The sequence below is a fragment of the Periplaneta americana genome, chromosome 10 (genome assembly GCF_040183065.1).
Source record: "Periplaneta americana isolate PAMFEO1 chromosome 10, P.americana_PAMFEO1_priV1, whole genome shotgun sequence".
Classification (NCBI taxonomy): domain Eukaryota; kingdom Metazoa; phylum Arthropoda; class Insecta; order Blattodea; family Blattidae; genus Periplaneta; species Periplaneta americana.
The window spans coordinates 24,874,804-24,891,228 of NC_091126.1; the positions used below are offsets into that span (position 1 = coordinate 24,874,804).

Genomic DNA, 16,425 nt, shown 5'->3' on the forward strand with positions numbered 1-16,425 from the left:
ACTCTCAGCCGCTTCGTTCTTCTTGTGTAGAAAAAAGTCTGTTTTGGAAGATCAAAAATGATCTTTTTTTTTTTAAATTTGCGGGCCTCTCCCGTCCAAACCCGCGGGGATAGACAGTTGTCCTTTATGCTGAAGATAGAGTTCGACCAGCTGCATTCAACGTACTCATCGGCTTTGTTGTAACTATAAGTACTGCGAAGTTATGGCGATTAGAATGTCGGCGGAATGACCCCTTTTTTCTCGAAAATCAGAAAGTGTTCGCGATTGCTATTTTGATGCTATCGTGTAAGAAGTAAGACAAGGGGGAATACACGGCCGCATCCCGTTCCTCGGTATGGCCGTTATTTCAGGAATTAGAGACTAAAATATTTTAGGTACGCAAAAATTGGGGCTAGATAAAAAGTGCGACGGATTTGCTGGATTTTTGCGGCGATTACTAAGGAAGATGCGGGGATGCTACAGTTAAAAGGGCGGGCCTCTGAGCCGCTTCGTTCTCCTTGTATAGAAAAAAGTCTGATTTGGAAGGTCAAAATGACCATTTTTTTAAATTTTGCGGGCCTCTCCCGTCCAAACGCGCGGGGAAAGAAGGTTGTCCTTTATACAGAAGATAGAGTTCGAGGAGCTCTATTCAACGAACTCATCGGCTTTGCATTATCTGTACGTACTGCGGAGTTATGGCGGCCAGAATGTCGGCGGACCTTCCCCTTTTTTTCTCGAAAATCAGAAAGTGTTCGCGATTGCCATTTTGATGCTATCGTTTAAGAAGTAAGTCAAGGGGGAATACATGGCCGCATCCCGTTCCTCGGTATGGCCGTTATTTCCGGAATTAGAGACTCAAATATTTTAGGTACTAAAAAATTGGGGCTAGAAATAATTGCGACGGATTTGCTGGATTTTTGCGGTGATTACTAAGGAAGATGCGGGGAAGCTACAGTTAAAAGGGCGGGCCTCTGAGCCGCTTCGTTCTCCTTGTGTAGAAAAAAAGTCTGTTTCGGAAGGTCAAAATGACCATTTTTTGAAAGTTTGCGGGCCTCTCGCGTCCAATCGCGCGGGGATAGAGAGTTGTCCTTTATACTGAAGATAGAGTTCGACGAGCTCTATTCAACGCACTCATCGGCTTTGCTTTATCTATAAGTAGTGCGGAGTTATGGCGGCTAGAATGTCGCATTCCCCTTTTTTTCTCGAAAATCAGAAAGTGTTCGCGATTGCCATTTTGATGCTATCCTGTAAGAAGTAAGTCAAGGGGGAATACATGGCCGCATCCCGTTCCTCGGTATGGCCGTTATTTCCGGAATTAGAGACTGAAATATTGTAGGTACCCAAAAATTGGGGCTAGTAAAAAGTGCGACGGATTTTCTGGATTTTTGCGGTGATTACTAAGGAACATGCGGGGATGCTACAGTTAAAAGGGCGGGCCTCTGAGCCGCTTCGTACTCCTTGTGTAGAAAAAAGTCTGTTTTGGAAGGTCAAAATGACCATTTTTTGAAAGTTTGCGGGCCTCTCCCGTCCAAACGCGCAGGGATAGAGAGATGTCCTTTATACTGAAAATAGAGTTCGACAAGCTCTATTCAACGCACTCATCGGCTTTGTTGTATCTATACGTACTGCGGAGTTATGGCGGCTAGAATGTCGGAGGAATAGTGGTTTAAACCCTTCCCCTTTTTTTCTCGAAAATCAGAAAGTTTTCGCGATTGCCATTTTGATGCTATCTTGTAAGAAGTAAGTCAAGGGGGAATACATGGCCGCATCCCGTTCCTCGGTATGGCCGTTATTTCCGGAATTAGAGACTGAAATATTTTAAGTACCAAAAATTGGGGCTAGAAAAAAGTGCGACGGATTTGCTGGAATTTTGCCGTGATTACTAAGGAAGATGCGGGAATGCTACAGTTAAAAGGGCGGGCCTCTGAGCCGCTTCGTTCTCCTTGTGTAGAAAAAAGTCTGTTTTGGAAGGTCAAAATGACCATTTTTTGAAAATTTGTGGGCCTCTCCCGTCCAAACGCGCGGGGATAGAGAGTTGTCCTTTATACTGAAGATAGAGTTCGACGAGCTCTATTCAACGCACTCATCGGCTTTGCTTTATCTATAAGTAGTGCGGAGTTATGGCGGCTAGAATGTCGCATTCCCATTTTTTTCTCGAAAATCAGAAAGTGTTCGCGATTGCCATTTTGATGCTATCCTGTAAGAAGTAAGTCAAGGGGGAATACATGGCCGCATCCCGTTCCTCGGTATGGCCGTTATTTCCGGAATTAGAGACTGAAATATTGTAGGTACCCAAAAATTGGGGCTAGTAAAAAGTTCGACGGATTTGCTGGATTTTTGCAGTGATTACTAAGGAACATGCGGGGATGCTACAGTTAAAAGGGCGGGCCTCTGAGCCGCTTCGTACTCCTTGTGTAGAAAAAAGTCTGTTTTGGAAGGTCAAAATGACCATTTTTTGAAAGTTTGCGGGCCTCTCCCGTCCAAACGCGCAGGGATAGAGAGATGTCCTTTATCTATAAGTAGTGCGGAGTTATGGCGGCTAGAATGTCGCATTCCCCTTTTTTTCTCGAAAATCAGAAAGTGTTCGCGATTGCCATTTTGATGCTATCCTGTAAGAAGTAAGTCAAGGGGGAATACATGGCCGCATCCCGTTCCTCGGTATGGCCGTTATTTCCGGAATTAGAGACTGAAATATTGTAGGTACCCAAAAATTGGGGCTAGTAAAAAGTGCGACGGATTTGCTGGATTTTTGCGGTGATTACTAAGGAAGATGCGGGAATGCTACAGTTAAAAGGGCGGGCCTCTGATCCGCTTCGTACTCCTTGTGTAGAAAAAAGTCTGTTTTGGAAGGTCAAAATGACCATTTTTTGAAAGTTTGCGGGCCTCTCCCGTCCAAACGCGCAGGGATAGAGAGATGTCCTGTATACTGAAGATAGAGTTCGACAAGCTCTATTCAACGCACTCATCGGCTTTGCCTTATCTATAAGTAGTGCGGAGTTATGGCGGCTAGAATGTCGGCGGAATAGTGGTTTAAACCCTTCCCCTTTTTTTCTCGAAAATCAGAAAGTGTTCGCGATTGCCATTTTGATGCTATCGTGTAAGAAGTAAGTCAAGGGGGAATACATGGCCGCATCCCGTTCCTCGGTATGGCCGTTATTTCCGGAATTAGAGACTGAAATATTGTAGGTACCCAAAAATTGGGGCTAGTAAAAAGTGCGACGGATTTGCTGGATTTTTGCAGTGATTACTAAGGAACATGCGGGGATGCTACAGTTAAAAGGGCGGGCCTCTGAGCCGCTTCGTACTCCTTGTGTAGAAAAAAGTCTGTTTTGGAAGGTCAAAATGACCATTTTTTGAAAGTTTGCGGGCCTCTCCCGTCCAAACGCGCAGGGATAGAGAGATGTCCTTTATACTGAAAATAGAGTTCGACAAGCTCTATTCAACGCTCTCATCGGCTTTGTTGTATCTATACGTACTGCGGAGTTATGGCGGCTAGAATGTCGGAGGAATAGTGGTTTAAACCCTTCCCCTTTTTTTCTCGAAAATCAGAAAGTTTTCGCGATTGCCATTTTGATGCTATCTTGTAAGAAGTAAGTCAAGGGGGAATACATGGCCGCATCCCGTTCCTCGGTATGGCCGTTATTTCCTGAATTAGAGACTGAAATATTTTAGGTACCAAAAATTGGGGCTAGAAAAAAGTTCGACGGATTTGCTGGAATTTTGCGGTGATTACTAAGGAAGATGCGGGAATGCTACAGTTAAAAGGGCGGGCCTCTGAGCCGCTTCGTTCTCCTTGTGTAGAAAAAAGTCTGTTTTGGAAGGTCAAAATGACCATTTTTTGAAAGTTTGCGGGCCTCTCCCGTCCAAACGCGCAGGGATAGAGAAATGTCCTTTATACTGAAAATAGAGTTCGACAAGCTCTATTCAACGCACTCATCGGCTTTGTTCTATCTATACGTACTGCGGAGTTATGGCGGCTAGAATGTCGGCGGAATAGTGGTTTAAACCCTTCCCCTTTTTTTCTCGAAAATCAGAAAGTTTTCGCGATTGCCATTTTGATGCTATCTTGTAAGAAGTAAGTCAAGGGGGAATACATGGCCGCATCCCGTTCCTCTGTATGGCCGTTATTTCCTGAATTAGAGACTGAAATAATTTAGGTACCCAAAAATTGGGGCTAGAAAAAAGTGCGACGGATTTGCTGGAATTTTGCGGTGATTACTAAGGAAGATGCGGGGATGCTACAGTTAAAAGAGCGGGCCTCTGAGCCGCTTCGTTCTCCTTGTGTAGAAAAAAGTCTGTTTTGGAAGGTCAAAATGACCATTTTTTTGAAATTTTGTGGGCCTCTCCCGTCCAAACGCGCGGGGATAGAAGGTTGTCCTTTATACTGAAGATAGAGTTCGACGAGCTCTATTCAACGCACTCGTCGGCTTTGCTTTATCTATAAGTATTGCGGAGTTATGGCGGCTAGAATGTCGGCGGAATAGTGGTTTAAACCCTTCCCCTTTTTTTCTCGAAAATCAGAAAGTGTTCGCGATTGCCATTTTGATGCTATCGTGTAAGAAGTAAGTCAAGGGGGAATACATGGCCGCATCCAGTTCCTCGGTATGGCCGTTATTTCCGGAATTAGAGACTGAAATATTGTAGTTACCCAAAAATTGGGGCTAGAAGAAAGTGCGACGGATTTGCTGGATTCTTGCGGTGATTACTAAGGAACATGCGGGGATGCTACAGTTAAAAGGGCGGGCCTCTCAGCCGCTTCGTACTCCTTGTGTAGAAAAAAGTCTGTTTTGGAAGGTCAAAATGACCATTTTTTGAAAGTTTGCGGGCCTCTCCCGTCCAAACGCGCAGGGATAGAGAGATGTCCTTTATACTGAAAATAGAGTTCGACAAGCTCTATTCAACGCTCTCATCGGCTTTGTTGTATCTATACGTACTGCGGAGTTATGGCGGCTAGAATGTCGGCGGAATAGTGGTTTAAACTCTTCCCCTTTTTTTCTCGAAAATCAGAAAGTGTTCGCGATTGCCGTTTTGATGCTATCGTGTAAGAAGTAAGTCAAGGGGGAATACATGGCCGCATCCCGTTCCTCGGTATGGCCGTTATTTCCGGAATTAGAGACTGAAATATTGTAGGTACCCAAAAATTGGGGCTAGCAAAAAGTGCGACGGATTTGCTGGATTTTTGCGGTGATTACTAAGGAACATGCGGGGATGCTACAGTTAAAAGGGCGGGCCTCTGAGCCGCTCCGTACACCTTGTTTAGAAAAAAGTCTGTTTTGGAAGGTCAAAGTGACCATTTTTTGAAAGTTTGCGGGCCTCTCCCGTCCAAACGCGCAGGGATAGAGAGATGTCCTTTATACTGAAGATAGAGTTCGACAAGATCTATTCAACGCACTCATCGGCTTTGCCTTATCTATAAGTAGTGCGGAGTTATGGCGGCTAGAATGTCGGCGGAATAGTGGTTTAAACCCTTCCCGTTTTTTTCTCGAAAATCAGAAAGTGTTCGCGATTGCCATTTTGATGCTATCGTGTAAGAAGTAAGTCAAGGGGGAACACATGGCCGCATCCCGTTCCTCGGTATGGCTGTTATTTCCGGAATTAGAGACTGAAATATTTTAGGTACCAAAAATTGGGGCTAGAAAAAAGTGCGACGGATTTGCTGCAATTTTGCGGTGATTACTAAGGAACATGCGGGATTGCTACAGTTAAAAGGGCGGGCCTCTGAGCCGCTTCGTTCTCCTTGTGTAGAAAAAAGTCTGTTTTGGAAGGTCAAAATGACCATTTTTTGAAAGTTTGCGGGCCTCTCCCGTCCAAACGCGCAGCGATAGAGAGATGTCCTTTATACTGAAAATAGAGTTCGACAAGCTCTATTCAACGCTCTCATCGGCTTTGTTGTATCTATACGTACTGCGGAGTTATGGCGGCTAGAATGTCGGCGGAATAGTGGTTTAAACCCTTCCCCTTTCTTTCTCGAAAATCAGAAATTGTTCGCGATTGCCATTTTGATGCTATCCTGTAAGAAGTAAGTCAAGGGGGAATACATGGCCGCATCCCGTTCCTCGGTATGGCCGTTATTTCCGGAATTAGAGACTGAAATATTGTAGGTACCCAAAAATTGGGGCTAGAAAAAAGTGCGACGGATTTGCTGGATTTTTGCGGTGATTACTAAGGAAGATGCGGGGATGCTACAGTTAAAAGGGCGGGCCTCTGAGCCGCTTCGTACTCCTTGTGTAGAAAAAAGTCTGTTTTGGAATGTCAAAATGACCATTTTTTTAAAGTTTGCGGGCCTCTCCCGTCCAAACGCGCAGGGATAGAGAGTTGTCCTTTATACTGAAGATAGAGTTCGACAAGCTCTATTCAACGCTCTCATCGGCTTTGTTGTATCTATACGTACTGCGGAGTTATGGCGGCTAGAATGTCGGAGGAATAGTGGTTTAAACCCTTCCCCTTTTTTTCTCGAAAATCAGAAAGTTTTCGCGATTGCCATTTTGATGCTATCTTGTAAGAAGTAAGTCAAGGGGGAATACATGGCCGCATCCCGTTCCTCGGTATGGCCGTTATTTCCTGAATTAGAGACTGAAATATTTTAGGTACCAAAAATTGGGGCTAGAAAAAAGTTCGACGGTTTTGCTGGAATTTTGCGGTGATTACTAAGGAAGATGCGGGAATGCTACAGTTAAAAGGGCGGGCCTCTGAGCCGCTTCGTTCTCCTTGTGTAGAAAAAAGTCTGTTTTGGAAGGTCAAAATGACCATTTTTTGAAAGTTTGCGGGCCTCTCCCGTCCAAACGCGCGGGGATAGAGAGTTGTCCTTTATACTGAAGATAGAGTTCGACGAGCTCTATTCAACGCACTCATCGGCTTTGCCTTATCTATAAGTAGTGCGGAGTTATGGCGGCTAGAATGTCGCATTCCCCTTTTTTTCTCGAAAATCAGAAAGTGTTCGCGATTGCCATTTTGATGCTATCGTGTAAGAAGTAAGTCAAGGGGGAATACATGGCCGCATCCAGTTCCTCGGTATGGACGTTATTTCCGGAATTAGAGACTGAAATATTGTAGTTACCCAAAAATTGGGGCTAGAAGAAAGTGCGACGGATTTGCTGGATTCTTGCGGTGATTACTAAGGAACATGCGGGGATGCTACAGTTAAAAGGGCGGGCTTCTCAGCCGCTTCGTACTCCTTGTGTAGAAAAAAGTCTGTTTTGGAAGGTCAAAATGACCATTTTTTGAAAGTTTGCGGGCCTCTCCCGTCCAAACGCGCAGGGATAGAGAGATGTCCTGTATACTGAAGATAGAGTTCGACAAGCTCTATTCAACGCACTCATCGGCTTTGCCTTATCTATAAGTAGTGCGGAGTTATGGCGGCTAGAATGTCGCATTCCCCTTTTTTTCTCGAAAATCAGAAAGTGTTCGCGATTGCCATTTTGATGCTATCCTGTAAGAAGTAAGTCAAGGGGGAATACATGGCCGCATCCCGTTCCTCGGTATGGCCGTTATTTCCGGAATTAGAGACTGAAATATTGTAGGTACCCAAAAATTGGGGCTAGTAAAAAGTGCGACGGATTTTCTGGATTTTTGCGGTGATTACTAAGGAACATGCGGGGATGCTACAGTTAAAAGGGCGGGCCTCTGAGCCGCTTCGTACTCCTTGTGTAGAAAAAAGTCTGTTTTGGAAGGTCAAAATGACCATTTTTTGAAAGTTTGCGGGCCTCTCCCGTCCAAACGCGCAGGGATAGAGAGATGTCCTTTATACTGAAAATAGAGTTCGACAAGCTCTATTCAACGCACTCATCGGCTTTGTTGTATCTATACGTACTGCGGAGTTATGGCGGCTAGAATGTCGGAGGAATAGTGGTTTAAACCCTTCCCCTTTTTTTCTCGAAAATCAGAAAGTTTTCGCGATTGCCATTTTGATGCTATCTTGTAAGAAGTAAGTCAAGGGGGAATACATGGCCGCATCCCGTTCCTCGGTATGGCCGTTATTTCCGGAATTAGAGACTGAAATATTTTAAGTACCAAAAATTGGGGCTAGAAAAAAGTGCGACGGATTTGCTGGAATTTTGCCGTGATTACTAAGGAAGATGCGGGAATGCTACAGTTAAAAGGGCGGGCCTCTGAGCCGCTTCGTTCTCCTTGTGTAGAAAAAAGTCTGTTTTGGAAGGTCAAAATGACCATTTTTTGAAAATTTGTGGGCCTCTCCCGTCCAAACGCGCGGGGATAGAGAGTTGTCCTTTATACTGAAGATAGAGTTCGACGAGCTCTATTCAACGCACTCATCGGCTTTGCTTTATCTATAAGTAGTGCGGAGTTATGGCGGCTAGAATGTCGCATTCCCATTTTTTTCTCGAAAATCAGAAAGTGTTCGCGATTGCCATTTTGATGCTATCCTGTAAGAAGTAAGTCAAGGGGGAATACATGGCCGCATCCCGTTCCTCGGTATGGCCGTTATTTCCGGAATTAGAGACTGAAATATTGTAGGTACCCAAAAATTGGGGCTAGTAAAAAGTTCGACGGATTTGCTGGATTTTTGCAGTGATTACTAAGGAACATGCGGGGATGCTACAGTTAAAAGGGCGGGCCTCTGAGCCGCTTCGTACTCCTTGTGTAGAAAAAAGTCTGTTTTGGAAGGTCAAAATGACCATTTTTTGAAAGTTTGCGGGCCTCTCCCGTCCAAACGCGCAGGGATAGAGAGATGTCCTTTATCTATAAGTAGTGCGGAGTTATGGCGGCTAGAATGTCGCATTCCCCTTTTTTTCTCGAAAATCAGAAAGTGTTCGCGATTGCCATTTTGATGCTATCCTGTAAGAAGTAAGTCAAGGGGGAATACATGGCCGCATCCCGTTCCTCGGTATGGCCGTTATTTCCGGAATTAGAGACTGAAATATTGTAGGTACCCAAAAATTGGGGCTAGTAAAAAGTGCGACGGATTTGCTGGATTTTTGCGGTGATTACTAAGGAAGATGCGGGAATGCTACAGTTAAAAGGGCGGGCCTCTGAGCCGCTTCGTACTCCTTGTGTAGAAAAAAGTCTGTTTTGGAAGGTCAAAATGACCATTTTTTGAAAGTTTGCGGGCCTCTCCCGTCCAAACGCGCAGGGATAGAGAGATGTCCTGTATACTGAAGATAGAGTTCGACAAGCTCTATTCAACGCACTCATCGGCTTTGCCTTATCTATAAGTAGTGCGGAGTTATGGCGGCTAGAATGTCGGCGGAATAGTGGTTTAAACCCTTCCCCTTTTTTTCTCGAAAATCAGAAAGTGTTCGCGATTGCCATTTTGATGCTATCGTGTAAGAAGTAAGTCAAGGGGGAATACATGGCCGCATCCCGTTCCTCGGTATGGCCGTTATTTCCGGAATTAGAGACTGAAATATTGTAGGTACCCAAAAATTGGGGCTAGTAAAAAGTGCGACGGATTTGCTGGATTTTTGCAGTGATTACTAAGGAACATGCGGGGATGCTACAGTTAAAAGGGCGGGCCTCTGAGCCGCTTCGTACTCCTTGTGTAGAAAAAAGTCTGTTTTGGAAGGTCAAAATGACCATTTTTTGAAAGTTTGCGGGCCTCTCCCGTCCAAACGCGCAGGGATAGAGAGATGTCCTTTATACTGAAAATAGAGTTCGACAAGCTCTATTCAACGCTCTCATCGGCTTTGTTGTATCTATACGTACTGCGGAGTTATGGCGGCTAGAATGTCGGCGGAATAGTGGTTTAAACCCTTCCCCTTTCTTTCTCGAAAATCAGAAATTGTTCGCGATTGCCATTTTGATGCTATCCTGTAAGAAGTAAGTCAAGGGGGAATACATGGCCGCATCCCGTTCCTCGGTATGGCCGTTATTTCCGGAATTAGAGACTGAAATATTGTAGGTACCCAAAAATTGGGGCTAGAAAAAAGTGCGACGGATTTGCTGGATTTTTGCGGTGATTACTAAGGAAGATGCGGGGATGCTACAGTTAAAAGGGCGGGCCTCTGAGCCGCTTCGTACTCCTTGTGTAGAAAAAAGTCTGTTTTGGAATGTCAAAATGACCATTTTTTTAAAGTTTGCGGGCCTCTCCCGTCCAAACGCGCAGGGATAGAGAGTTGTCCTTTATACTGAAGATAGAGTTCGACAAGCTCTATTCAACGCTCTCATCGGCTTTGTTGTATCTATACGTACTGCGGAGTTATGGCGGCTAGAATGTCGGAGGAATAGTGGTTTAAAACCTTCCCCTTTTTTTCTCGAAAATCAGAAAGTTTTCGCGATTGCCATTTTGATGCTATCTTGTAAGAAGTAAGTCAAGGGGGAATACATGGCCGCATCCCGTTCCTCGGTATGGCCGTTATTTCCTGAATTAGAGACTGAAATATTTTAGGTACCAAAAATTGGGGCTAGAAAAAAGTTCGACGGTTTTGCTGGAATTTTGCGGTGATTACTAAGGAAGATGCGGGAATGCTACAGTTAAAAGGGCGGGCCTCTGAGCCGCTTCGTTCTCCTTGTGTAGAAAAAAGTCTGTTTTGGAAGGTCAAAATGACCATTTTTTGAAAGTTTGCGGGCCTCTCCCGTCCAAACGCGCGGGGATAGAGAGTTGTCCTTTATACTGAAGATAGAGTTCGACGAGCTCTATTCAACGCACTCATCGGCTTTGCCTTATCTATAAGTAGTGCGGAGTTATGGCGGCTAGAATGTCGCATTCCCCTTTTTTTCTCGAAAATCAGAAAGTGTTCGCGATTGCCATTTTGATGCTATCGTGTAAGAAGTAAGTCAAGGGGGAATACATGGCCGCATCCAGTTCCTCGGTATGGACGTTATTTCCGGAATTAGAGACTGAAATATTGTAGTTACCCAAAAATTGGGGCTAGAAGAAAGTGCGACGGATTTGCTGGATTCTTGCGGTGATTACTAAGGAACATGCGGGGATGCTACAGTTAAAAGGGCGGGCTTCTCAGCCGCTTCGTACTCCTTGTGTAGAAAAAAGTCTGTTTTGGAAGGTCAAAATGACCATTTTTTGAAAGTTTGCGGGCCTCTCCCGTCCAAACGCGCAGGGATAGAGAGATGTCCTTTATACTGAAAATAGAGTTCGACAAGCTCTATTCAACGCTCTCATCTGCTTTGTTGTATCTATACGTACTGCGGAGTTATGGCGGCTAGAATGTCGGCGGAATAGTGGTTTAAACCCTTCCCCTTTTTTTCTCGAAAATCAGAAAGTGTTCGCGATTGCCATTTTGATGCTATCGTGTAAGAAGTAAGTCAAGGGGGAATACATGGCCGCATCCCGTTCCTCGGTATGGCCGTTATTTCCGGAATTAGAGACTGAAATATTGTAGGTACCCAAAAATTGGGGCTAGTAAAAAGTGCGACGGATTTGCTGGATTTTTGCGGTGATTACTAAGGAACATGCGGGGATGCTACAGTTAAAAGGGCGGGCCTCTGAGCCGCTCCGTACACCTTGTGTAGAAAAAAGTCTGTTTTGGAAGGTCAAAGTGACCATTTTTTGAAAGTTTGCGGGCCTCTCCCGTCCAAACGCGCAGGGATAGAGAGATGTCCTTTATACTGATGATAGAGTTCGACAAGATCTATTCAACGCACTCATCGGCTTTGCCTTATCTATAAGTAGTGCGGAGTTATAACGGCTAGAATGTCGGCGGAATAGTGGTTTAAACCCTTCCCGTTTTTTTCTCGAAAATCAGAAAGTGTTCGCGATTGCCATTTTGATGCTATCGTGTAAGAAGTAAGTCAAGGGGGAACACATGTCCGCATCCCGTTCCTCGGTATGGCTGTTATTTCCGGAATTAGAGACTGAAATATTTTAGGTACCAAAAATTGGGGCTAGAAAAAAGTGCGACGGATTTGCTGGAATTTTGCGGTGATTACTAAGGAAGATGCGGGATTGCTACAGTTAAAAGGGCGGGCCTCTGAGCCGCTTCGTTCTCCTTGTGTAGAAAAAAGTCTGTTTTGGAAGGTCAAAATGATCATTTTTTGAAAATTTGTGGGCCTCTCCCGTCCAAACGCGCGGGGATAGAGAGTTGTCCTTTATACTGAAGATAGAGTTCGACGAGCTCTATTCAACGCACTCATCGGCTTTGCCTTATCTATAAGTAGTGCGGAGTTATGGCGGCTAGAATGTCGCATTCCCCTTTTTTTCTCGAAAATCAGAAAGTGTTCGCGATTGCCATTTTGATGCTATCCTGTAAGAAGTAAGTCAAGGGGGAATACATGGCCGCATCCCGTTCCTCGGTATGGCCGTTAGTTCCGGAATTAGAGACTGAAATATTGTAGGTACCCAAAAATTGGGGCTAGTAAAAAGTGCGACGGATTTGCTGGATTTTTGCGGTGATTACTAAGGAACATGCGGGGATGCTACATTTAAAAGGGCGGGCCTCAGAGCCGCTTCGTACTCCTTGTGTAGAAAAAAGTCTGTTTTGGAAGGTCAAAATGACCATTTTTTGAAAGTTTGCGGGCCTCTCCCGTCCAAACGCGCAGGGATAGAGAAATGTCCTTTATACTGAAAATAGAGTTCGACAAGCTCTATTGAACGCACTCATCGGCTTTGTTCTATCTATACGTACTGCGGAGTTATGGCGGCTAGAATGTCGGCGGAATAGTGGTTCCCCTTTTTTTCTCGAAAATCAGAAAGTTTTCGCGATTGCCATTTTGATGCTATCTTGTAAGAAGTAAGTCAAGGGGGAATACATGGCCGCATCCCGTTCCTCTGTATGGCCGTTATTTCCTGAATTAGAGACTGAAATAATTTAGGTACCCAAAAATTGGGGCTAGAAAAAAGTGCGACGGATTTGCTGGAATTTTGCGGTGATTACTAAGGAAGATGCGGGGATGCTACAGTTAAAAGAGCGGGCCTCTGAGCCGCTTCGTTCTCCTTGTGTAGAAAAAAGTCTGTTTTGGAAGGTCAAAATGACCATTTTTTTGAAATTTTGTGGGCCTCTCCCGTCCAAACGCGCGGGGATAGAAGGTTGTCCTTTATACTGAAGATAGAGTTCGACGAGCTCTATTCAACGCACTCGTCGGCTTTGCTTTATCTATAAGTATTGCGGAGTTATGGCGGCTAGAATGTCGGCGGAATAGTGGTTTAAACCCTTCCCCTTTTTTTCTCGAAAATCAGAAAGTGTTCGCGATTGCCATTTTGATGCTATCGTGTAAGAAGTAAGTCAAGGGGGAATACATGGCCGCATCCAGTTCCTCGGTATGGCCGTTATTTCCGGAATTAGAGACTGAAATATTGTAGTTACCCAAAAATTGGGGCTAGAAGAAAGTGCGACGGATTTGCTGGATTCTTGCGGTGATTACTAAGGAACATGCGGGGATGCTACAGTTAAAAGGGCGGGCCTCTCAGCCGCTTCGTACTCCTTGTGTAGAAAAAAGTCTGTTTTGGAAGGTCAAAATGACCATTTTTTGAAAGTTTGCGGGCCTCTCCCGTCCAAACGCGCAGGGATAGAGAGATGTCCTTTATACTGAAAATAGAGTTCGACAAGCTCTATTCAACGCTCTCATCGGCTTTGTTGTATCTATACGTACTGCGGAGTTATGGCGGCTAGAATGTCGGCGGAATAGTGGTTTAAACCCTTCCCCTTTCTTTCTCGAAAATCAGAAAGTGTTCGCGATTGCCATTTTGATGCTATCCTGTAAGAAGTAAGTCAAGGGGGAATACATGGCCGCATCCCGTTCCTCGGTATGGCCGTTATTTCCGGAATTAGAGACTGAAATATTGTAGGTACCCAAAAATTGGGGCTAGAAAAAAGTGCGACGGATTTGCTGGATTTTTGCGGTGATTACTAAGGAAGATGCGGGGATGCTACAGTTAAAAGGGCGGGCCTCTGAGCCGCTTCGTACTCCTTGTGTAGAAAAAAGTCTGTTTTGGAAGGTCAAAATGACCATTTTTTGAAAGTTTGCGGGCCTCTCCCGTCCAAACGCGCGGGGATAGAGAGTTGGTCCTTTATACTGAAGATAGAGTTCGACGAGCTCTATTCAACGCACTCATCGGCTTTGCCTTATCTATAAGTAGTGCGGAGTTATGGCGGCTAGAATGTCGCATTCCCCTTTCTTTCTCGAAAATCAGAAAGTGTTCGCGATTGCCATTTTGATGCTATCCTGTAAGAAGTAAGTCAAGGGGGAATACATGGCCGCATCCCGTTCCTCGGTATGGCCGTCATTTCCGGAATTAGAGACTGAAATATTGTAGGTACCCAAAAATTGGGGCTAGTAAAAAGTGCGACGGATTTGCTGGATTTTTGCGGTGATTACTAAGGAACATGCGGGGATGCTACATTTAAAAGGGCGGGCCTCAGAGCCGCTTCGTACTCCTTGTGTAGAAAAAAGTCTGTTTTGGAAGGTCAAAATGACCATTTTTTGAAAGTTTGCGGGCCTCTCCCGTCCAAACGCGCAGGGATAGAGAAATGTCCTTTATACTGAAAATAGAGTTCGACAAGCTCTATTCAACGCACTCATCGGCTTTGTTCTATCTATACGTACTGCGGAGTTATGGCGGCTAGAATGTCGGCGGAATAGTGGTTTAAACCCTTCCCCTTTTTTTCTCGAAAATCAGAAAGTTTTCGCGATTGCCATTTTGATGCTATCTTGTAAGAAGTAAGTCAAGGGGGAATACATGGCCGCATCCCGTTCCTCTGTATGGCCGTTATTTCCTGAATTAGAGACTGAAATAATTTAGGTACCCAAAAATTGGGGCTAGAAAAAAGTGCGACGGATTTGCTGGAATTTTGCGGTGATTACTAAGGAAGATGCGGGGATGCTACAGTTAAAAGAGCGGGCCTCTGAGCCGCTTCGTTCTCCTTGTGTAGAAAAAAGTCTGTTTTGGAAGGTCAAAATGACCATTTTTTTGAAATTTTGTGGGCCTCTCCCGTCCAAACGCGCGGGGATAGAAGGTTGTCCTTTATACTGAAGATAGAGTTCGACGAGCTCTATTCAACGCACTCATCGGCTTTGCTTTATCTATAAGTATTGCGGAGTTATGGCGGCTAGAATGTCGGCGGAATAGTGGTTTAAACCCTTCCCCTTTTTTTCTCGAAAATCAGAAAGTGTTCGCGATTGCCATTTTGATGCTATCGTGTAAGAAGTAAGTCAAGGGGGAATACATGGCCGCATCCAGTTCCTCGGTATGGCCGTTATTTCCGGAATTAGAGACTGAAATATTGTAGTTACCCAAAAATTGGGGCTAGAAGAAAGTGCGACGGATTTGCTGGATTCTTGCGGTGATTACTAAGGAACATGCGGGGATGCTACAGTTAAAAGGGCGGGCCTCTCAGCCGCTTCGTACTCCTTGTGTAGAAAAAAGTCTGTTTTGGAAGGTCAAAATGACCATTTTTTGAAAGTTTGCGGGCCTCTCCCGTCCAAACGCGCAGGGATAGAGAGATGTCCTTTATACTGAAGATAGAGTTCGACGAGCTCTATTCAACGCACTCATCGGCTTTGCCTTATCTATAAGTAGTGCGGAGTTATGGCGGCTAGAATGTCGCATTCCCCTTTTTTTCTCGAAAATCAGAAAGTGTTCGCGATTGCCATTTTGATGCTATCGTGTAAGAAGTAAGTCAAGGGGGAATACATGGCCGCATCCAGTTCCTCGGTATGGACGTTATTTCCGGAATTAGAGACTGAAATATTGTAGTTACCCAAAAATTGGGGCTAGAAGAAAGTGCGACGGATTTGCTGGATTCTTGCGGTGATTACTAAGGAACATGCGGGGATGCTACAGTTAAAAGGGCGGGCTTCTCAGCCGCTTCGTACTCCTTGTGTAGAAAAAAGTCTGTTTTGGAAGGTCAAAATGACCATTTTTTGAAAGTTTGCGGGCCTCTCCCGTCCAAACGCGCAGGGATAGAGAGATGTCCTTTATACTGAAAATAGAGTTCGACAAGCTCTATTCAACGCTCTCATCTGCTTTGTTGTATCTATACGTACTGCGGAGTTATGGCGGCTAGAATGTCGGCGGAATAGTGGTTTAAACCCTTCCCCTTTTTTTCTCGAAAATCAGAAAGTGTTCGCGATTGCCATTTTGATGCTATCGTGTAAGAAGTAAGTCAAGGGGGAATACATGGCCGCATCCCGTTCCTCGGTATGGCCGTTATTTCCGGAATTAGAGACTGAAATATTGTAGGTACCCAAAAATTGGGGCTAGTAAAAAGTGCGACGGATTTGCTGGATTTTTGCGGTGATTACTAAGGAACATGCGGGGATGCTACAGTTAAAAGGGCGGGCCTCTGAGCCGCTCCGTACACCTTGTGTAGAAAAAAGTCTGTTTTGGAAGGTCAAAGTGACCATTTTTTGAAAGTTTGCGGGCCTCTCCCGTCCAAACGCGCAGGGATAGAGAGATGTCCTTTATACTGATGATAGAGTTCGACAAGATCTATTCAACGCACTCATCGGCTTTGCCTTATCTATAAGTAGTGCGGAGTTATAACGGCTAGAATGTCGGCGGAATAGTGGTTTAAACCCTTCCCGTTTTTTTCTCGA

The 16,425-nt window shown here is 44.8% G+C and overlaps 1 protein-coding gene across 3 annotated transcripts in view; it reads left to right on the plus strand.

Moving 5' to 3' along the window:
- The window catches only part of LOC138707524 (uncharacterized), a 737,224-nt gene that overhangs the window by 473,211 nt on the left and 247,588 nt on the right, over positions 1-16,425 (plus strand). The gene's annotated exons all lie outside the window — the stretch shown is intronic.